Source organism: Cebus imitator, unplaced genomic scaffold (assembly GCF_001604975.1).
Source record: "Cebus imitator isolate Cc_AM_T3 unplaced genomic scaffold, Cebus_imitator-1.0 Scaffold232, whole genome shotgun sequence".
In the NCBI taxonomy this organism is placed as follows: domain Eukaryota; kingdom Metazoa; phylum Chordata; class Mammalia; order Primates; family Cebidae; genus Cebus; species Cebus imitator.
Window position 1 is genome coordinate 3380441 of NW_016107547.1, and position 24224 is coordinate 3404664.

Consider the following 24224-nt stretch of genomic DNA (forward strand, 5'->3'; position numbering starts at 1 on the left):
CTCAGTTACCAGAAAATTCACTTGCAACTGACTAAGTATAAGGTTTTAGATGTAATCACTTGAACTAGCTAGTTTTGACTTCAAAGCACACATTCCCCAGTCCTGGGGTACAAATGGACGGAGGTCAAGCTACCAAAATGCAATTATACATATTAAAAAAAGAAGATAGTAAATCTGAACATGAATTTAGCATCCTTTTATTTTATTTTATTTAAGTTCTGGGATATATGTGCTGAGTGTGCAGGTTTGTTACACAAGTATAAATGTGCCATGGTGGTTTGCTGCACCTATCAACACCATCAAAAACCCATGAAGGATAATTGTGTCCAGCTTCATCCATGTCCCTGCAAAGGACAAGAAGTCATTCTTTTTTATGACTGCATAATATTCCATGATGTATATGTGCCACATTTTCTTTATCCAGTCTATCACTGATGGACATGTGGGTTGGTTCCAAGTCTTTGCTATTGTACATAGTGCTGCAATAAACATATGTGTGCATGTTCCCAGAACTTCAAGTAAAATTTAAAAAAGAAGAAGATGTTAAATTAATGTTTGGATTTACTCTCTTCTTCTTTTTTAATATGTAAAACTACATGTTCCTTTGTAGCTTGACCTCCATGAATTTAGCATCCTCTATGTACCAAGCCCTGAAAAATATATTATTTCATTTAATCCTCAGAGTAGCCCTCAGAGAAAGGTTGTTATTATTCCTTTTTTTTTTGAGATGGAGTGTCACTCTTGTTGCCGGGGCTGGAGTGCAGTGGTGCAATATTGGCTCACTGAAATCTCCACCTCCTGGGTTCAAGTGATTCTCCTGCCTCAGCCTCCTGGGTAGCCGAGATTATAGGCACCCGCCACTACGCCCAGCTAATTTTTTGTATTTTTAGTAGATACACGGTTTCACCATGTTGGTCAGGCTGGTCTCCAACTCACGACCTCAGGTGATCCACCCACCTCAGCCTCCCAAAGTACTGGGATTACAGGTGTGAGCCACCACGACCAGCCTTACTAATTCTTATTGGAAAGAGGTTTTTATTGAAAGGTACCCTTGGAATCTAGTGATAATTTTAATATAACAGTAGATGATATATATTTTAATTTTATTACATGAATAATTATAATTCAAAATGGCCTTTTCAGTTAGCTTTCTGTTCACACCTCTCCTAAGTCCCATTTGAATTTTATGTAGGCTAAGAAATAAAACTGTTTTCCTAGATGAATGAAAGTTATCTTTTTATAATTTTAGTCCAATGCTAAAATTAAACTGTTCACAAGTGGACTGTTTTTAAATAACCCTATCCAGGTTTGGAATTTTCAAAGTGAATATTATTTGACATTTATATAGCACACCCTTTCAAGACTGGACTTTTATTTATTAATTATACATCATGAAGTAGAACAGTGTTATAATTTTATAGCTAAACTGTGGAGTAATTCAATTTTTCTCCCCCCAACCCCACCACACCTCCCCATCTCTAAAGTCTGTGGTGATTACAGTGTTGCAGGTGGGCTCTGGGTTGACTAGAAGAGCTCTTCTCCCCCACAAAATAAACCTCTGTCCCTAGCCCTCTCTCCATCCCTCTTTCTCGCTCTCTCCCTTCTTATTCCCTCTGTCAGGATATTAAGTTTCCAAGTATTTAGCCAAAAACTTTTTGAGAAGAAAAGTGAACACACAGAACAGGAACAAATGTGGCATATCTCAGCATAGCCTCCCAGGGTCCTCAACTTCCCTCAAACAGAGGATACCGTACACAGAAACCATTGACGTGTTTTTCACCTAGTAGATTTCAGTTTGATGGAAGAAGCTAAATTCCTATTTGTCACTGCTTTCATATACTCAATTTTGCTGACCCTCTGGAGGAACCTGAGTTAATACCCAGATGAAATGCACAGACAATAACATGTAGATAAATATACATATGAAAATCTGTGTGATTCTGATACCAAATATTTACCGAGCACGGTTGTTACAAATTTATTCCCACTAGAATATGAGTTCCATGATGGCAGGGATTTTTGTCTGTTTTGTTCAATGCTTTTTCTCTGATACCTGGAACAATGCTTGCTACATTAGGTGGTTAATAAATATTTTCTAGTTAAATCAATTTTCTTACATTCTGGATTAAAACTCACAGCTAGCAAATTTCCAGGCTGCTTTGCAGACGTATGCAAAAAAAAAAAAATGTAAACTCAGTTATTTGTGTTCAGATTAATGATTCTGGAGCCCTAACATACAGGAATAGTAAGCAGCATGAGATATAATCTAAGATCAAGCAAGACCCAATTCCTTAGTATGGTATATAAGGCCCTTTACAAACTGGCTCCATCCTACTTTACTGGTTCTTCTACTCCTGCCCCTACACCTACAGTACAGATGCAGACAATTGTTTGCTGTTCTTTAAATCCATTATTCCTTTGCACTTGTCTTTGCCTTTGAAGACATACTTCTCTGTGCTAGAAACACACTTATCCACTTTTTAACCTAACAGAGGTGCATTCATCCTTTAAGATGAAACTCAAAATATCACTTCTCTGGAGCCTGTCTCAGTCTTACAGAGTGAGTCCCTCACTTTGCTTGGACTCCACAGTCCTTGATGTATAGATCTATCATGGCACTTACTTACTTCCTTGTCCTGTCATCATTTCCATGTCTGCAATAGATTGTCAGCCCTTCGAGGGAAGAGGACATATCTTTTTCCTTCTCTCTAATCTGCCTGGATCCTACCAGTGTCTGTCACACCATAGGTGTTCCATGAATGCTTATTGAATAACACATGGACTGAGGGCATGAAAACTAAGGGTTGAAGTGCTCTATTAAAAATTATAGGCCAAGTGCAGTAGCTCATGTGTGTAATTCTGGAACTTTGGGAGGTGGAGGCAAGAAGGTCACCTGAGCTCAGGAGTTTGACAATAGCCTGGGCAACAAAGTGAGGCCCCGTCTCTATAAAAACTTTACAAAATTAGCTGGGTGTGGTGGCACACACCTGTAGTCCCAACTACTTGGGAGACTGAGGCAGAAGGATGGCTTAAGCCCTGGAGGTCAAAGCTTCAGTGAGCTGTGATCGCACCACTGCACTACAAAGCCTGGGTGACACGGCAAGTCCCTCTCCCTCTCTCTCTCTCTCTCTCTCTCTCCATGTATATATATATATATATATAAAATTTGGCATTAGTCAGGGAAGAGAAAGTATACTAAACGTAGCTTAACTTTGTCAAATTTGCTAACACCGTGCTGTGCTCTTAGGCAATTGGCCACGAATAGGAACATTTGAACAAGCAAGCAAGCAAAAACAAATGGAGCTAGAATTCTGGAAAAGGAAGTGACAACGGCAAAAGTAATGCTTTTGCCAAAAGGATGCGGAATATGGGGAGGGAGAGAGTGACAGACAGTGGATGAACAGAAGGAACACATCTACCTTAAATCGTGCCTGGGAGAAACCTTGGAACCAGTGACAAACCCAAGTGACTATGTCAAAAGTGAAAATTCAGCCAAGCATGTGTTTTGTCAATATAATATCAAATCACTATTTGGCTCTTTGTGCTTTCTCCCCCCAAGGTGATGATTTGGGAACCAAATGGAGTCAACTGTTCCAGGCATTGTGTAGACTCATATTACATCCGTCCTGTATATCATTAATGTCCTTGGGCAATCCTCATAGATTGTTTTACCTGCACATCCTTCCAAAATGTGTGAAAGGAATGTGCATTCACGTATATAGATTGTCCATTGTTTTTTAAATGCCTGAAACATTAATTTGATTGTTCAGGTTAAGTGTTTGGGCACCGTTAATAAGGATTTGGATAATATAAGTTTCCAATTCAAAAGCACTAATGTTATTGTTGCTGTTTGCATTTGCTTTCCAGCTTTGAGAGGTTTTGGAAAATGCATTTTGCAGAAATTGCCTGCAGTGTTAGCACTAAATGATAGTGTGTGAGCTAAAGAGAAGCAAGCCTTTATCTAATTTCGTACCTCCTTGATAAATTTAAAATAAAGAAAAATGTTCCTAAACATTTTATCAGAAGCTGTAGAATATTCTCAACTCACAGCCTTTCTCTGAATACTGTGATACATGTAAAACTCTTAATGTAGATCACAGATTTAGGCTCAGTCGATTTAGCATGAGGTGATAATACTACCTTGTAAACAGGAAATGCCCCCAAAATTTCATCTGATTGCTTCCTCTAGCTGGGTGTTAACGTGCTGAAGTAATACCCCAACACACATTTCCCAGTGAATATTATTCCTCTCATCTTTGTTAATGTTGTTAAATAATTTCAAAACTCTCCTCAAGGCAGCTGCTCTGTGCTAGGGAGCTAAACACAAGAGAGGCCAATGTTTTCTTTTATTTGTCCGCCTGCAGACACAGATGTTGTTTGTGTTGTCTGCAAGCACAGAAAATACTCTAAAATACTGTTGTTTTCAATGAGTCAAAGTGACAAGATTTGGTAAAGTTAATCCATAAGAATTAGTACAGAGTGGAATAATACTTCAAAAGGAGGTATAAAATGCATTAAACTCATATGGAACAATGAGCTATTAATAATACATGCATAGTTTAAAGGTCTCTTTTTATACTGTCAGTGACAAAAGAAATGCCCATTGCCTCCTGGCTGCTATATCCCTCCAAGTATTTTGGCAGCTGGTGGTGGAAATCCAGATGGAGACAGCAGTGAGCTGAGTGAAACCTGGGAGGCAAGAAGCAGGAAGTCCTAGCGTCCACCACATGCACATTGCACAAATGACAACCTAAGCTGTGAATTTCAATGTGCTACTTATAAGTTCATATGCTGCATGAGGTCATTAGGTTGGTGTTAAAATTGTTGCAAGTTAGCATTGCCACTTGGTATCTGTGTGGCCTTGGAGAATTTATTTAATCTCTCATTGAGCCTTGGTTGCTTTATTTGAAAAATAGAAATAATAGGCTGGGTGTGGTGGCTCATGCCTGTAATCCCGGTACTTTGGGAGGCTGAGGTGGGTGGATCACCTGAGGTTGTGAGTTGGAGACCAGCCTGACCAACATGGTGAAACCCCATCTCTACTAAAAATACAAAAAATTAGCTGGGTGTAGTGGTGGGCGCCTGTAATCTCAGCTACTCGGGAGGCTGAGGCAGGAGAATAGTTTGAACCTGAGTGGCAGAGATTGCAGTGAGCCAAGATCACCCCACTGTACTCTAGCGTGGGGAAGAGAGTGAGACTCTGTCTCAAAAAGAAAAAAAATTAGTAAAAAAAGTATAAAATTGGATACAGTGGAATGTAAAAGTTGGAAAAACATTGATCATAATTTTTTTCTTACTATTGCCATTCACTTAAAAGAGATACTGGATTTTTATAAATAGAGGTAGTAATTTATATCTACTATATATTTATATACAAATGCATAGTGATTCCATAAATGAATATTTTACTAATATAAAGAAAAGGCCAAACTTTCACACTCCCTCCTCAAGCTCTTCATGTTAAAAAAGGAGATACCCTAGTTCTCTTGGCAAGGTGGCAGAAAACTACTTACTGCTCAAACAGGCATCAGTGTGTGGAGACTAGGGTACCATTAAAGCAACTAACTGGAGGAGGTAATTTAATAAAACCACCCCTATTAGTTTGAAGAGTTAATGCGTTTCTCTCCTGTTAAGTGGGTAATTTCTTTTTACTTGCCTGCAACATAATGACCAATATATGGTACACACCATGAACAATGGATCTTCTTGATAAAAATGATTAATAGGTACAGAGGTATACACACACACATACACCCACACAGATATATATACATGTGCAAACAATTCTCACATTGTGAGTTTTAGCAACACCTTAATTTATGCTTTACGAAACACAAGAGATTGGCTCCAGTGGAATGTTCTATAAAACCAGAGGCCAACCTCCAGCCAAAAATAAAGACAACAAATTTATGACTGCTTTCTGAAGTAGAAAATAATGGAAAATATTACTATGCTATAAAGCATGGAGAAACAGGCATATGCTTTTACCAGTTTTTGTATTTACTAACTTGTCACCTCACCATAGTCACTGCTTGTCCTAGGTAATTATGGCATTTTTCCATCTCAACAAAATTAATAATAGTCATAACAGCAACAATAAATAACAGTTATTCTAGTGCTTATCATGTGGCAAACACTGTGCTATACACTTCACATACATTCTGCATTTAATACTGAACAATGACTTCCTGAGGCATGTATTATTAATATCTTGTATTGATAAGCAAGGAAACGGACTTTGAAGAGGTTAAAATACTTGACCATGGTCACTTTTGCTAGTAAGAGGTGAAGTCAAAATTCAAATCCAATTTTGTTTGTATTTAATGTCTTTTGCCTCTAATATTGCCTAAGTGGCAGAAAGGTTATGCATTCACTTTGTTACAGATAAAATGATCTCTTACTACATGTATAGCTGCTGGTGGTAAAGAGGGATAAAATGGGTCAGTGACATCTTGTGGAGTTGGTAGATTAAGCTAGGATTCGATGAATGGGTAAGGCTCAAATGAACAGAGGGGAGAGTGTAGATTCCAGTACTGTTTTCCAGGTTGTACATCCAACTATTCACTTGTCATCTAGATATTTAAAAGATGTCTTACATTTTTAAAAATGTCCACAGCTAACTTGATTATCATTGCCTCCAAACTGATTCTCCTTTTGCCATTGCCTGTTTGTGAATATAAGTATCATCTATTCATTTGCACAGGACAGAAACCTAGGAGTCACCCCCCATATTCAACACAACATAAAACATCATATTTGTTTTTTGTTTTTTGAGTGGAGTTTCACTCTCGTGGCCCAGGCTGGAGTGCAATGGTGCGATCTTGGCTCACTGCAACCTCAGCCTCCAGGGTTCAAGTGATTCTTCTGCCTCAGCCTCCTGAGTAGCTGGGATTACAGGCACATGCCAGCATGCCCGGCTAATTTTGTATTTTTAGTAGAGATGGGGTTTCTCCATATTAGTCAGGTTTGTCTCCATCTCCTGACCTCAGGTGATCCGCCCACCCCGGCCTCCCAAAGTGCTGAGATTACAGGCATGAGTCAACACACGCCTAGCCAATATACCATCATTTTTGTCTTTTAACTGTAGCTTGAGCCTATCAAGTTTTTTCCATTTTCACATTCAGTAATCTCTGACCTGGATGTCTGTAACAACTTAACTGGTATCCTTCCATCTAATACTGTTTGCAATGCCACCAGACAGTATGCCAAAAACTAATCACATCATCTCCCTTCAATATATTCCCATTACATTTAGGATAAATATCAAAATCTTTAGCACGCTTTACAAAGTCATGTTATTTGGCTCCCTATGTACTTCTCTGGCCATTCACCCTCTTGCTTCTGCAACATGTATATCTTCCAGTTTCTCAAATATGCCATCTTGCTCTTCACCGTATGACATTTGTGTATGTTGTTCCCTCTTCTCCTTCCTGCCCTTTCCATCTCTTCATGGGTTAATTCTTTCTGATCTTTGATTTCATCTCACTTTCTTGACCACCAAGACCAGATTAGGTCCTTCTTTCTCTGGAGTACTTATCACCATCATCACATCATAATTTTAGGATCAGTTTCATAATTACATAGTAACTCTCTACTCCTACCAAAATGCAAACTCTCGGCCGGGTGTGGTGACTCTCACCTGTAATCCTAGCACTTTGGGAGGCCAAAGTGGGCAGATAACTTGAGGTCAGGAGTTTGAGACCAACCTGGCCAACATGGTGAAACCGTGTCTCTACTAAAACTATAAAAATTAGCCGGGCATGGAGGCATGTGCCTGTAATCCCAGCTACCCGGGAGGCTAAGGCAGGAGAATCACTGGAACCCAGGAGGCAGAGGCTGCAGTGAGCCAGTATCACGCTACTGCACTCCATCCTGGGTGACAGAGCAAGACTCTGCCTCAAAAAAAAGAAATTCTCTGAGGGCAGCAACCATGTCTGTCTTGTTCATCATTGTGTAATCAGTATCCAGAACATCTTTGCATGCACGGAAGAATAAATAAATATTTGGTGAATATACCAGTGCATCTCAAAAGCATTTTAAGCAAGAATGATAGTAGAACACCAAAAATAATAAAGATGCCACATGTGGAGTACTGATGATTGCATGAGTGTCGCTTCAGCACGGAATGCTTTGCTCAGTAAATAGTCAAGTCTGGCTGGTTTAGAAGGTTCACATAGAGGGAAAAAAGGGAGAAAATACTGGAAAAAAGGATATTGAAGGACCTAAAATAATAATTATTTCAGGATTTATTCTATCGGCAATAGAGAACCACCAAAGGCTTGAGGTGGTTCAGGACTGCCTGTGAAGAATCTGCTGCTATCCCAACTGCATATGTATTCTCCATTTTAGCCTGGTGCTTCCAAATACATGTCCCTACTTTCAGTATCTCTAGACCATTTATGTTTGGAGAGACCTCTGCCCAACGGAACTGCCACATGGTGGAATGATTGGCTCACCGGGATTCCCCCAGTGACCATGTACATACTGCAATCTCACCTCTTTGAAATAAACCATTCTTCGTACTCCCATTTTAGACTTGTAATCTGAAAAGAAGCTCCTACCTTTGTATTGCAGTCTTTGCCACAATTGCTTAAGGCGTGGACACCGATCCAGTCTGGGGCAATCATATTTCCCTACCTGCTATGGTTTAAATGTTTTTCCTCTCCAAAATGCATATTGATTTTTTTTTCTTTTTGAGATGGAATCTCATCCTGTCACTCCCGCTGGAGTGCAGTAGCACCATCACAGCTCATTGTAGCCTCAACCTCCTGGGTTCACGTGATCCTCCCATCTCAGCCTTCCTAGTAGCTAGGACCAGATGCACAACACTATGCCTGACAACAGTTTTTAAAAGACTTTTTGTAGAGATGGGGGTCTCACTTTGCTTTCCAGGTTGGTCTCAAACTCCTGGGTTCAAGTTATCCTCCTGCCTGGACCTCCCAAAGTGCTGTGATTAAAGGCAGTCCTCATGTTGAAATTTAATTGCCATTATAACATTATTAAAACATGGGACTTTTAAAATGTGATTGGGTCATGATGAGGGCTTCATCCTCATGACTGGATTAATGCCATTATTGTGGGAATGGGTTTGTTAGTTTGTTACCACTGGAGTAGGCTCATTATAAAATGGTGAGTTCACCCCCTTCTCTCTCTCTCTCTCTCTCTCTCCCTGTCTCTCTCTCTCTCTCATGTTTGCCCTTCTGCCATGTGATGACACAAAAGACAGCTCTAGCCATTGGATTCCTCAGCCTCCAGAACTGTAAGCCAATAAATTTCTGTTCATTATAAATTATCCAGTCTATGGTATTCTTTTGTAGCAGCATAAAACAAACTAAGAACAGACCAAGACACCACCTCCCTATCCCCACTGATTAGTTCAGATATTGGTGTGGGAAATAAGCTAGGCCAATCCAGGTTCATTTTCAGATTTTCTTGATTTTTTAAATGTTTACTGAAAGCAGGTAGAAGAGTATCTCTTTCCTTTTAGTTAGCTAGGCTATAAGGTTAACAGTCCAGAGCAGTCAGCACTAGCCAGCTGTCCATCTTGTACATAATAAAGCTGGGCTGCAGAGAGAGCTAGGCCTAAGAGGGAGTCTTGACAGTGTTCCAGTCCATGATTCCAACCTGTGCTCCAGTTTTTGCTAAGACTGTGTTCCACCTTGTTGTTTGGTTGTTTGAGCCAAAAAACCTTTTATTTTTTTCTCTCTCTCTCTTAAGCTAGCTGGAGTTGGGCTACCATAACTCATTGTCAGAGTTCTGACTAATACAAGTAGCAAAAGAGGTGGTCTGGAGATGAATTAGGGAAGTATCTTCATGATCAGGTCTCTGCTAATGAATGTTGTAGCTCATTCCTTAACCCCACACAGGCTTCCTGGTTCTCATTTTTTGACTTGGATTTTAAACTGTCCTTCACCGTATCACCTCCACATCCCCAGGACCAAAGAAAGCCTGGTTCACAATCAGTGCTTGATAATTATCTAATCAGCTGAATTGAATTGCGATAGATTCCTCCTATAGATTTTTAATCTTCTCATCTCTCTAACTCCAGTATGTCCTGTTTATGTGCTTGCTTTGCCAGCTAGTCACTTCCTTTTTTGCTGCCTCCTGATATAATTTGACTCTGGACACTCGTGTCTAATTCATTCATTTTTCTGTGCAACTTTCTGCTCCTTCCTAGTACATTCACTGGCTTATTTGCTTATCTCACCTTTATCAAGTGAAATAAAGCCACTTGGCTATTATTTGCTCATCACTCTTCCATGATAGCCGGGTGATCTATAGGCTTAGAATTCTCTGCACTCTGACATAGGCTCTGTGCCTAGATATGAAATAGAAAGGGAACATCTAGCTCATAAAATGTGGACTCAATTTCAAGCTCTGTTCTTAATGCTGGTTTCTTAGCTCAGGTTAAACAAACAGAAACCTTCTCCACATTCTTCCTCTTCTACCCAGACTCCCTGGCCTGAGCTTCATATCCTAGCTTGGGCTATCTCTGGAGTACAGAAACTGATATTTGCAAATAGGAATTAGAGGAAGACAACAAAAAGAAGATGCCGAATTTTTTTATTTTTTCTGAGACAGTCTGGCTCTGTCACCGAGGCTGGAGTGCAGTGGCATGCTTTCGGCTCATTGCATCCTCAGCCTCCCAGGTTCAAGGGATTCTCCAGCCTCAGCCTCCTGAGTAGCTGGGACTATAGGCGTGTGCCACTGCATGTGGCTAATTTGTGTATTTTTAGTAGAGACAGGGTTTCATCATATTGGCCAGGCTTGTCTTGACTCCTGACCTCAGGTGATCTACCTGCCTTGGCCTCCCAAAGTGTTGGGATTACAGGCGCGAGCCACCGTGCCCTGCCGATGCTGCAAATTTGAGCCAGAGAGTAACCAGTTTTCTAAAAAAAGCAAAGAAGTGTCAGGGTGAGGCTCTGAGCCTAAAGAGAAATTACAAAAAAAAAAAAAAATACTATCTATTGCCCTACCCATTCAATTCCTTAAGAAACAAAAGTGAAAGAGGCCTTATTCAAGTCAGTGTTAAGTAAGAGAAGGGAACTGACATTCAGAAAGTGCCTACTTTGTGCCAGACACTGTGCTAAGACCTATCTATATATTTTTCATTTAAAGATATAGTCATCACAATGGCTCAGAGAGGTAGGCATTATTCACTTTACAGGTGAGAGAACAAGGTCAAGTAACCTGCCATGTTAAGTAATATGGGCAATGTTTTAAAAAATGGGGCTAGAATTTGATTACAGATCTGTTCCCATTTAGTATGGGTAAGCCAGGCCTTCGGGCACTTACACTCCAGCCACATCTATGCTAAACATGGTCTGAATATTGTCCTATGTTCCCATTTGCTGCTTCAGTGATTCTTTGCATAGAAAGCCATACTTCCTCACATGTACCTCTTGAGCATTGTAACAGTTTTTCAAGGCTCACTTCAAATTACGTCTTTTCTAAGGCTTGCTTTAGCCAGAGTTAACGTGGCCCTCTTCGTAGTCTCACAGTGCCCTATTCAAACTTTTATCTGATACTCATTGAATGCCTTATAGTGGTATTTTGGTTTGTCTATTTCTTTCGCTACAACACTGAGCAGACAGATAACAATGGCCATGTAGGTTCTTAGCAGTTTGTGATCTATGTGATATTATCATCAATTGAAAGCGTTGCCATGATAGTCTATAAAAAACATTACAGGATAAATAAATTATGGTTCAGTCATTCAACAGAATATTATATAACCTTGAAAATAAATGAGCTATGTATATTAACATGAATGAATGTCACTAATGTAACACTGAGCACAAAAAGCAATTCATAGAAAAACAACAGGATTATATTTAAGAAATTTGTAAACATGTGAAACTGAAAAATATATTTTTATGGATGCATACATACAGGGCAAAACCATAAAGAAAAGCAAGGGAATGATAAACGCATTTCAGGATGATGGTCATCTAGTAGGGAAGTGAGGGAAGAGGATTGGGATCTCAAAGGATCATACAGCGGGGGCAAAAAGGTATTAGCACTGCTCTATTTGTTAAGCTACATGGTAAGTATATAAAACTTTAATTATTGAAACTCAAACCAAAAATTTCAACCAAGTGACTTTTTTCCCTTTAGCTTTCTACTGTAAGAAAATGAAAGTGAATGAAAAGTGAACACTTCATTTCAGGGGTTTAATCAATGAGGGTAGCTACCAGGGGTTTTTCCATGCTGAAAAGAACTTGGCATCAGAGAACTGGGTTTGAATACTGGCTCTATAAATGTAGCAATTGTCATTATTATTAGGGCTCCAGGCAAGGAGAACCGATACTCAAAATAATGAACATAAGTCACTAAAAATCATCAGTCATAGAATGAAGGTTCAAAAATGCTTCCTTGATGTCACACTGGGGTAGAAAAGGAGTCATTTTAGAAAGATTTTCAGCAGTCAAAGATGGGAATTTAAAAATATACAGTTAATTCTGATTCAACAAAAAATACAGATTAACGAAAATTCCTCATTCTCTAAACATCATGCTGACTGAAATATTACTATACTTTTATTGTTTTTACTTTGTTTGAAAAATGCAGAAAACATATAAATACATACACACATAAGCACAAACACTTTTTGTGTTTTTACAAGACTGAGATTATGTTATACATAATGTTTTGCAATTGTCCTCTCAATACTATATCATGGATATCTTTCCATGTTAGAATATACAGATCTACTTAATTCTTATTCATATTTGCAAGGAATTTCTTTGTCTGAGGCTACCATAATTTATTTGACCAGAACCACACATTTAGCTTGTTTCCATGTATTTACTAGTGTAAGCAATGTTCAGGGGTCATCTTCACATATACATCTTTCTGCACTCTTGCTCTGTTCTTTCTGTCAGGTAAATTCCTCAAAGTCTGATTGCTGAGTCACAATGCATGTGCTTTTTGAATTTTCTTAGATACTCAAAAAAAATTGTTCTAATTCATATTTCCACTCACAGTGCCAGCTTCCTCATACCCTTACAGTAAATGTCATGAATATTTTCTTTTTCCTTTTGCCAAATTAGGTGAGAAAAAGTTATTTCACTTTGATTTACACATATTTATACTTACTTTCTATTAATTGGAACATCATTTCCTATGTTTAGTGGTAATGTGTAATTGTTTCATCTTTATATGGAATGTGCTATCCATATACATTGCATTTTGTTGTGTACCAAATGTTATCTGCCAACCTATTGCTTCACCCCCTTACGGTTGTTTATGGGCATTCAATTTTTATGTCGTCAAATCTGTCATTTTTTTTTCCTTATGGGTTCTGGGTTTCATGCTTCACTTAGGAAGGAAGGCCCTTTATATAACCAGGCTTTTTTTTTTTTAAGACCTTACCTCTAGTTTCCCTTAATCTCATGCCCCTCTTTCAATGATCAAATCAAGCTATCAATTTAGACTTTGTCTGACTCTATCAAGGGAGGTCAAGTCCCTTCCACACATCAAGAGTTGCTGCTGTTTATTTCTCTTTGTCACTCTTATTTATACTGCATATTTTAGAAATTACCCCCCCAAATTCATTATTACAATTAAAATAATACAGTTGTTCATAAAGACAAAATTAATGAATAATTCCCTATCTAACTTCTCCAATCTTGTCCAAAGCAACTGATACTCACTATAGAGAGAAGGTATTCCCATATCTTTCTCTAGACCCATAAAAATATATATAAATAGACACATATAAAAAAACTTTCCATATTCTTTAATGAAAATTGGATATTTTATGTATTATACTACACTTGTTTGTTTTATATAACAATATAACATGTATGCTTCTTTAAGATAGAATATGCTTCTGACTTATTCTTTCAAATTCAGGAAATATTAAATATTGTATGTTATAAATGTACCATTAATTATTTAATCAATGCCCTATTGCTGGACATCCAGGTTGTTTCCTTTTGTTGTCATTGTTAACCCTATAATGTCACTCTTACAATCCTTCTCATTTCCTAAGCCCATGAGATCACCTGCATCTTGTTACTGCCTCCCTTCTTCTCATTCTCACTCCTGTGTTTTGCTGGGATAGTTTAGTGTATTTAGTTAGACGCTTGTGCTGTCCAATATGGCAACCACTAGCCACATGTGACTACTGAACACTTGAAATGTGACTAGTCTGAATGGAGATCTACAAAATATATGTGGAATTTTAAAGACTTAGCACAAAAGAAAAATGCAAAATATCTCATTAATACTTTTTATATTGATTACACATTGAAATGATACTATTTTAGAAATTTAAGTCAATCTGCCTTTCCATTTAGATTTGCTTTTTCAGAAAGCCAGGTTCATTGCCCATCACTGTTTCTTCTCTCCTCTTGAGATCTCCATTCTGATTCATTTATTATTTAGTTTGAGGTTTTTTTTCAAATATTTTTCACAGCTGTATGACAGTGATATACTTTTTAAAATCTTACATGACCTCAAACATCTTTCTTTGACCCAAGCAGGTGAACGATAACTTGACTGGGTAGTAAGTTATTTGGTTTGCAGTCTTTTCCTCTTAGAAATTTCTAGTTGCTATCCGCTGTCTTCTAGCTTCCATGATATAGATGAGAAAACCATTATTTTCTTTGCAGATGATTCAGTTTTTCTGACAAAAAGCCTGAAAGATTTTCTCTTTATCCTTGGGATTTAGGAAGTATACCAGTGTACGTTTCAGTGTAGAACAAACTATGCCTCTTTTACACATATTTTTAGAGATCAGCTTTTGGCTTTGCTAATTGCACATTGAAATTTTATAATTATTTTGCTTATATTTTTATTACATTTGTACAAATACTTTTATGTGACATATATATGTATATATTCTTTTTCCGTTCCTGAGTTGAAAGATTTTTTTCAATATTTCTTTAAATTCAGTTAATTCTTTAAATTTCCTTTCTTTACACAAAGGAAAATTTATAGCATTAACTGAATTTAAAGAAATAAATAATAAAATTTTATTTATCTTTTGTCCAAGGTCTTGAAAATCTCACATATATTTTATACTTGCAGCTATCATGATTTTAGCCATATCCCTAGATAATTTAGGAAGTAATGCCATTTTTGTTTATTTTAAAATAATTTTAAATTGCTCTTTTGATTTCCTCTTTGATTCAAAAATTACTTAAATAAAGTATTTTAGGTTCTTCTAAGTTTTTTTCTGTTTATTACTTTTTCTGGTCTTTTAATTGTTGATTCCTAGCTTTGCAGAATTCTTGTCAGAGAATGTTACCTGCCAGTTTTCCACTTGAGAATTTATTAAGGTTTTCCTTGTGGCAAAGTACATGATAAATTTTGTAAATGGTCCAGGGGCACAAGATACAAATATGGTTTTGTTTTTGGCATTAGAGTATCTAATTCTATTTATCTGACAAAATATGAGGTCAAGTTTCATTATTAGATTATTCAAATCTTTGGTATTATCTTTTGCCTATTTACTTTTCGAATTCTGAGAAATCTGTATTTCACAACTGTCACTGCAGTTTTATCAAATACTTCACATATCACTCCATACAGTCACATCTAATAAATATGTGTTTAAAAAATGAAAAACTCTAGGTTCTATTTTAATGATTTTGGCCTTAAATTCCAGTTAATTTGATGTTGACATCCTTACCCTATTCTTTCTTTATTGAAAATTCCCTGGCATATCTTTGTCTATTCCTTTATTATTTTTTGAAATATTTTCATCATTTTGTTTAACGTTTGTCACTAATATATGTACTTAGTTAAAATGTGTAAATCTGAGTGGGTTTGTCTGGGAATAAAATATGTCAACCCGTTTCCATTAGTGTAACAAACACAATGTCCTAATCGTGGTATGACAATGTATGTTTATTGTCTTTGTGGTAGGCAGATAATGCCTAAAGACATCCATATTCTAATACCCACAATGTTGGGGGTATTAATATGTTAATATAAATATGTTAGGTTACATGGCAAAGGGAAATGAAGTTTGCAGATGGAATTAAAGTTAATAATCTGCTAATATAGACAGACTATTCTGGATTATCTAAGTATCCAATGTAATCACAAGGGTCCTTAAAAGTGGACGCGTGAGGCAGAAGAGTCAGAGAATGTATGATGGGGGAAGATGAGTCAAATAGCCACAAAATTGCTGGCTTTGAAGATGGAGGAAGAGACCATGAGCCACGCAATATGAGCAGCCTCTAGAAGCTGGAAAATGAAAAACAAAAACAAAAAACAGATTTTCTCCTAGACCTTTCAGAAAGGAACACAGCCTTGCTGATATCTTGATTTCAGCCTGGTGAGACTCACTTCATATTTCTGACTATCCAGAACTATAAGATAACACATTTGTGTGTTTTAAGCCACTAAGCTTATGGTAATTTGTTCTAGTGGCAATAGAAAACTAATGCAATGTTATAAAATGTAGATAGCAGTTTGTTTCCAAATTACTGTGGACAGTGGATGGATAATGGGGATAAGTCAATTCAAAAATTAAATGAATGAATTAATATTTTTACATTATTTATTCTTCTTTCCATTTCCTTTTTTAGTGTTTGAATTGNTCTTAGCAATCTACAAATTTACTTGTACTCTTATTTTATAATACATTTCAATCTACACTAACAAATCTTTCAGTTATAATGTCCCATTCCTCAAGCACTCATACTATGTGAAGTCTAACCATCCTTTACATTTATAAGTAACAGATAACATGAGGATTAGACCTAGGTAGAGGGTAGCAGAAAACATGTCAAATTTAATCTTATTTCACTTTCACCTTCTCTTTTCTAATGTTTCTTTCCTTTATTTCCAACACTGCCCCCAACCAAGTACACACTTTTCAAGGCTCTCTACCACAGCGCTTTGTCCTAGGCATGACCTTCCTGGCAATTATCTTATATTTAGACCAAATTTTCCCATCTACCTCCTTAAGAGTTACCTGTTCCGTGCCTTGTTCTCCCAGGGACCATTACATTTTGGTATGCAAACCAATGAACCATTTCACACTGTTAATGAAGTCAACACTATTTATATGTGGGACAATGGCTTAACCTTTTTGAAGTGGTTTTGCTTTCAGGACGGGGACGATAATTTAACTAAAGAAATGACTCTGTGAGGCTAGGAATTTCAGGCACTGTGGCAGGCTATACAGGAAGGTATTTGTGGCTGGACGAGGAAGGAGTCTCCATGTGTCTTCACTGTGCACTATCTAAGTGGGCTCCTACTCCATTTGTGTGAAATCAAACAAGTAATAACAATGTATGAGCCACCAAACAAGCTAGATATCCTGGCCAAAGAGGCTATTGTGCCTCAGGGCCGCTCCAGGGCAAACACGCGAACAGATAATTGGGCCTGTGAGCTGACAAATCAACTTGTACCCACACCATTAAACAACTGTAATTCACTCTGAGTCTAGCAGAGATCCCATTGTTTACTGCTATAAAATAAACTCTATAAAACTTATAAATATGGAGACAGAATTTAACATTATGCTGCATAGGCTACCTTATATCACGGAATACTAATAAAAACTTTTATATTATAGAAATACATTTTAATAATGTTGTGCTTAAGAATAATTATACTTTGAATGATTTTCATGAGAGGCATCTTTTCCTACATTCACTTCAATATTATGACCGGATTTTCTCTTCTAACGTATATTAGGTCAATAAATTACTTGGATTTTAAAGGCTATGGTGAATTATAGACTTAACTAAAACATGGACTTCTAAACTGGCTTGCATGATTCCACATTGGCAGAATTTAACTGCCATTATGAATTGCTTGTTAATTGTGCTGTTTACAGTTTATATGCATACTTGAGACTCTTAACATGTTTAGCATGTTTTACTTTTTTCCTGCATGAAGACTAAAAATATTTAGCTATGTGTGTGCTGCACTGAATCATATTTTAAAATGGAAAAAGGAAAGAAATTAGTGTGTAATTTTGGCTATTGTTTGCACGGTTGTTAAACCATAAAAAATAAACAAAGTGGAGAACAAATGAAAGAAGAAAGCTCATTTAAGTATAACTAAGGCTGTCAAGGGAATAGTTAAAAAGCTTATAACTGAGCCTGAATGTTCAGCATTGAACCATAAGTTTGAACTGGAAGAGGGTTTTGCATGTATCTGTTCTAGTGGGTCACAAATTCAAAATTTACATGGGCCAGGTGAGTAACATAAATGAGTGAAGTGGCTCAGATATGACAATGTGGATTAGTAGTGGCTGTGGAAACCCAGAGAGCGCATGCTTTGTCTCAGGGGGATCATGCTGTTCAGCTTCAGCTGTATTTTGTTCTATGGGAGCACAGGCCCAAGTTTGCTGGACTTTTCAATACTTTGAGACAAGCTGAAAACCAATACTTTTGTATGCAACTTTTTACTTTGAAATGCTAATAACTAATTCAATTTTTAAAATGTTAGTATCTGTGGAACATATAGGGTACGTGGGATGTCAGATTTAAATTTCTGATGAAACCCAACAGAAAGGAATTTTACACAAAAGACTTTGGAAACATATATTGTCTACTACATGTTGGCCACATGTAGTAGAAAGAATATGGGATTTGAACTCAGGCAGATGCAAGTTGCAATTCTAACTCTGTCACATAACCACTAGGTAATGTTAGGCAAGTTTTAGAAACTCTCTGAGCCTCGATTTCCCTCTCCTTAAAATAAGGATAACAATACCTGTTGCATAGGATGCTTGGTTTTATTTATTTTTATTTATAAATAAAAGTAACATGTGGGACGTGGGTAGATCTTGGCACATACAAAACATCCACTCTTTTTACTCTTTTCCATCACTCTATGTGCCTACCCTGTTTTATTACTATTTTTTTCAATAGCAATCCTATAGACTTGGAATTATATTATGCTCCACTTCCTACTAGAATGTAAGTTTACATGATGGTAAGTAATATGTCAATTTCTTTTCACTGTTGTATCCCCTGCACTAAAAATACTATCTGACACATAATAGGTGTTCAATTAATGTATGTTGGATAGATAATGATTTTAACAAATTATAGTACATTGACTCCTTCCCTTTAATGAATAAACACATGCAAGTACACCTTTGTGTATGTTGTCCAAGTTTATAAACCAAGTTAATGCTGTACTGGAACTTAAATTCATATCAAGTTATTTATCTATGATGGCTTTCATTGCATTCTTAAAGTCTGCCAAAATTATGCAATGTTTTACATGGACACACTCATCTCTTGGGTTTATAGAAAATACAACCTTTGAGGTATTTGAATAGCTTTGTAAAGGAAGTCATCCTCACAGTTCCACTGACTGGTGGTTAAAGGCACTTGTAGTGTTCTATGGATTATTCTAAATTTTTTATTCTAACAAAAAAACTGGTTTTGTGAATCATAATGACAACAATTTTATACATATCTGGCATATTATACTTAAAAATACTGTAAGATGAATTCATAACTATAACCCTCAGTTGAATCTCATATCAATCTTTTGAGGTAAATGGGACTAGAACTATTTTCCTCATTTTAAAGAGATACCAGAGATACCCAGTGATAAGTGCCTTACCTAAATTTACAGTATGGATAACTAAAATATCTGGCAATAAACCATGGTTCTAAGGTGGTATTTTATATTCACAGGACCTATCGAAGACTTCCGACTATAGCCAAGACTGCTGTATCTCACAATCTGGATGTTTTTCTTCCCCTCACCCCTTACATAAAAAGTTGCCTGTCCTGGGCCCTATCTCTAATCTTGCTACCATTTATACTTCTCCTTGGTATTAATACAACAAATTTTATTCACCAGAGCCCATGGAGTATTGAAAAATAAACAAACCAAGGGCCTACCCTCAAGAGTTTTCTATCATCAGCGTAACACAAATATTTAGTCTGGCTAAAATATATGTCCCTTGTAAGAAGTGTTATGCCTTAAGGGACTATGTGAGGTGGGAGGAGAGAAAGATGCTGGTGCTAATTTAATGTAGTGCTTCTAAACTCAGCATACCTATTAGAATACCCCAAGGAGCTCTGGAAAATACCAAAGCTCGGATCAATCTAGGGTGGAGTCTGGGCAGTGCACTTTTTGAAAGTTCCCATAGGGATCCTAAGGTACAGCCAGTGTTGAACCACCATTAGTCTAAATGGAAGAAATTGCACTGTAGGGAAATAACTGAGGAAAGCAAAAGACAAATACCCACAGACAAACTTGACTTTCTTTTCCCTTGTAATGTCAGTCATTTAATTAAACAGATCTTGATACCAATTACTTTTAAAAGATTTTCATTGAGGCAGTAGCTTTCCTGGGACTTAATCACCAATGATTTTAAGAAAAATATTTTCCTCCCTCAAATCTGACAACCAGTGTCCACTTGATGATGATGTACATATGATCAATTTCATACTCACAAAGTTTGGCAGGTGAAGACCCAAGTGTACACACAAGCAATTGAATTAAAAGTGAAATAACTATCTTAATTTTTATGTACAATTCAAGTGAAACTTGGTTTATATCCCGATTTCTCTGCATTGCCCATTTTCTTACTTTAGTTTGTTTCTATTTGGGATGGCACTTGTTTACCCTTCTATTTTCAGCTACAACCTGTGTTTGGGTTCATCTATCTAAGTTATTTTAGTTTGCTTATTTTTACCTCTTATTTACACATATTGCTTTTCTTTTTCTTAAAAAAAACTCCATATTTTTTCTTATAGTCCACATTTCCTACAATAGTAGTTTCTAATATACTCTATCAAACCTAGATGTAAAAATCTGTGAGCTCTGTCTAATAAAAAGGAATGGCAATTCCTTAAAGAACATCTGTACAGATTGAAGCTAATTAGAGACACAGAGATTTTATCCAATGATGTAAGTGCATAGTGCCTTCAGCCTTGGAATCTGACTCTAACAATGGGTTTTCATATTCATGTGTGAGATGTGCCTCTTTCAAACCTTGTTACAACTTCGGCACATTACCCTTCTGATGTGAACTTAGATCTTTTTAACACTTTTATGTTAAACATAAAAAACAATGGGAATCTAGGATTTTGTTGGAAATGGCCTGAAGGACTTTGAAGGGTGAAATTGAAGTCAAATAGGTGCTTATCCAATAGCTATAGTAATATTTGTATACCTTTCTCTACCCTCTCCAATCTGTCCAGTAAATCAGTACTGTATTAATCTTGTTAACATGCCCTTTAAATGATCATGCTATGCTCCCACCTTTCATCATCACAGGTTTCCCATTTCCTAATGTATTGAATTCAAAACATTTGACTTGCTTTTCAAAGTACTTTGATACTCTGACCCTACCTAACTTATTTTCTATTGATTTCAAACGTCCGTCAGGCCAATCAAGCTGGTCTCCCTGTTATACTATAAAAATACCAGGGTGTTTTTGTTGTGTTATGTTTTGTTTCTTGCCTTCCTCTGAATTGTTCTCAATATGCATAGATTTCCTTCCTTTTATTTCTGTGACTGTTTACACATTCTACCTGTTTTATGAATTATAGGATGAGGTCCAGTTCTTTTCTGAAGACTCTCCCAATCTAGTGCTCTAATTGATCTCTCCTTTTTCCGACATCCTAAAATACTCACCTTCCCCCGAATGTAGCATTTGATTAAATATAGTCTTGTCCCTATTTTAGTTACTTTAAGTATGTCAGCCCTGTAAAGAGTCTGAGGGGATTGTTTATACCTGTTCTTATATATCCTCCTTGCTTCTAACTTGGTGCTAGGCATATGGTTAGGGATAATAAATATTCGCTGATTGCTAACTGATGCTGGTGTTGCCTAGTAGCCTGGGCCTATACACACTGTCAGTTCTGTCAACAGAGGCTGTGAAAATTCTACCGGAGATTATGGCTGCATAAAAATAAGCCTCTGACATAAAGTGCGGTAACTGCCGCTAGAGAACTCACCTGCAGGAAAGGGACCTCTGGCATATTACGTGGTGCTCTCAGAGACTCTTATGCCAGGTTTTCCACTGTCAAAATACAGCTAAACCATGTGCTAATGTGATGATGTGAGTCTCTGCAATAATTAACTGTAAATCTCTACCTACTTAGTTTTCTCACATGGCTTTAGCGTTCTAATTTCCAATAGGCTACACCTCAGAATTACCATGGATTACAAATTTGTGGAAAAATTGGACAGACTCTGAGAGTCAAAAATTAGCATTTTAAAGAAGTACTTCATTTTCTGTAAAAATCCTATTTTCAAAGTTAAATGTTCTATTTTACTCTGAATGAGCAAAATAAGCCTAAGGTTTCTGAGAAAAATACACTCAGAAGGTAAAGGATTTAATGCCAAGACCTGGAAATGTGAATCCTTCTCTTTGAACACAGCCTCTCTTTTCTTTTCCTCTTTTCCTCACTTTAATTGCTATCAACTTATACCGTAACCTCTATTTCCCAGACTCTGCCCTACTCTCCAAGTCTCTTTATCTTGCTTCTTCCTCCCCGCCAGACATGCACAGATGCACAGAGACAAGCATATAGCCCACCTACCTCCCCAGCCAAACTTCAACCCATGGTCGTACACTTGACACCTTAAGAATGTATTTCTTTACAGTCTCTATTTTCTGGCTCCCTAGTTCTTCCATTGTTTTTACATTGACACAAGGTAAAAATTCAACAGAATAAATAGTAGCAGTTACTGTTATTGTCATAGAACATTATCAGAATACCAACTTTTCTGCACTGTGCATTGCCTTACTAGTCCCTGAGGACACTCATGATGAAAGGTCTTAAGCTCACACCACTCACTCCTCTCAGGCTCTCACTATGTCTTTCCAACTGTGATCACACATTCATTTTACACCCCCTTTGTGAACCCAATTGATACTCATGTTGCACCTATACATCTGATATCTTCAAAATCTACCCAAATCTTTTCTATGTGTGCACTTTTTCTCCCTCACTTCATCCTAAATTACAGGTAACTTGATTCTTTAAGTGTTCAAATGGTATGCTTGCTTCTTTTTTACCTTACCATGGGACTATGGTAAGGGTCCTGCACACTGTGGGAGTCTGATAAATGTTATATTGAGAGTCAAACACATGCCTGAAAGAATCCTTTTAACGCTAACCCTCAAATACCTGTAAAATGCCCAAGGGAGCCCCACAGAGGAATAGGTCAGCAGAGCTTATTAAAAATGATCTGGGCTTGCAATACAATTTCTTTTAGACTAGATTTTTCCTTAGGCTTAGGACACGTGCTAATTCTCTCAGCTGCTTTAATCATGTAGATATTAAACAATGAGGGGGCATCAAACAGTCTTTTAGAGTTATGAGAAGCGCATGCTATGAATAGAAACGAGGGAAGATGAAAGCCAAGCATGTGGTGACTGGCAGTCCCAGCAGCAGGTGTCTTGACTGAGGACAGACCCCAAGATCTACTGGAAAATGCAAAATGGAGAAGCCCAAAGCTGTCAGAGAAGAAGGCTTCAAAACTCAATCCAAATCAAAGAGGGTTGCAGACTTTTATGGAGGCTTTTAAAAGGAAAACGTTAAGTTTGTCGGAATTGTAAATAGAATCCATCTGAAGACATATTTTCCCTTAAAAAAATCATCCCAAAACACAAAAGCATAAAAAAAATTAACAATCACAACAATAACATTTCAAAAGAATCTAAAGGGAGGGAGGGTTGACAGCCAAACCTTTTTTTTAAAGTAATGGTAGCCAGGAAAGAAGATGATGGGTTGTAAGAATTCACCACCTGGAAAAGGGAGTTACCTGGGGAGTGACAGCTGCCATAGGAAAAGTAGAACAAACACACCTGCTGTCAGGCACACCTGTTCTTTTCAGGGAGAGGAACCATGAGGCTGAAACAGCAGAAAATGCCCAAGAACCGGGTAGGATGACTCTTGCAACCCTTAAACATTTTCCCTACTCCTCTGGAGTTATTTCCTCGGCAGGAATGGCTGCAGAGTAACCACATAAGACTTTACCTAAGTCTTTCAATTTTCATAGTCTCTCAAATTGATTTTCTGGCTAATAGAAAGAAATTCCTTAAAGGCCTCAAGAGATGAGGAAGGCAAACATTTTCTGTGGCCTACCCTGGAGAAAGAAGATACATACATTATTATGTGCTATATTAAAATGTGACTTAAAGGTGTCAAATCTTAGGTGGCATGAAGCCTATTGGGACTGGTAAGGTAGATAGAGGTTGTAAGGGGAGGGAGAACACCAGGCACACACACACACACACACACACACACACACACACACACACACACGTG

General features: G+C 37.3%; 1 protein-coding gene and 1 non-coding gene across 2 annotated transcripts in view; one reads left to right on the forward strand and one right to left on the reverse strand.

Annotated features, from left to right (window-relative positions):
* LOC108281847 (teneurin-1-like) overlaps positions 1-24224 on the reverse strand; it is a 71858-nt gene that overhangs the window by 16664 nt on the left and 30970 nt on the right. The window lies entirely within an intron of this gene.
* Positions 20870-20968, forward strand: LOC119466831. Its single transcript, XR_005195319.1, has one exon. It is a non-coding gene; the product is annotated as a small nucleolar RNA U13 (small nucleolar RNA).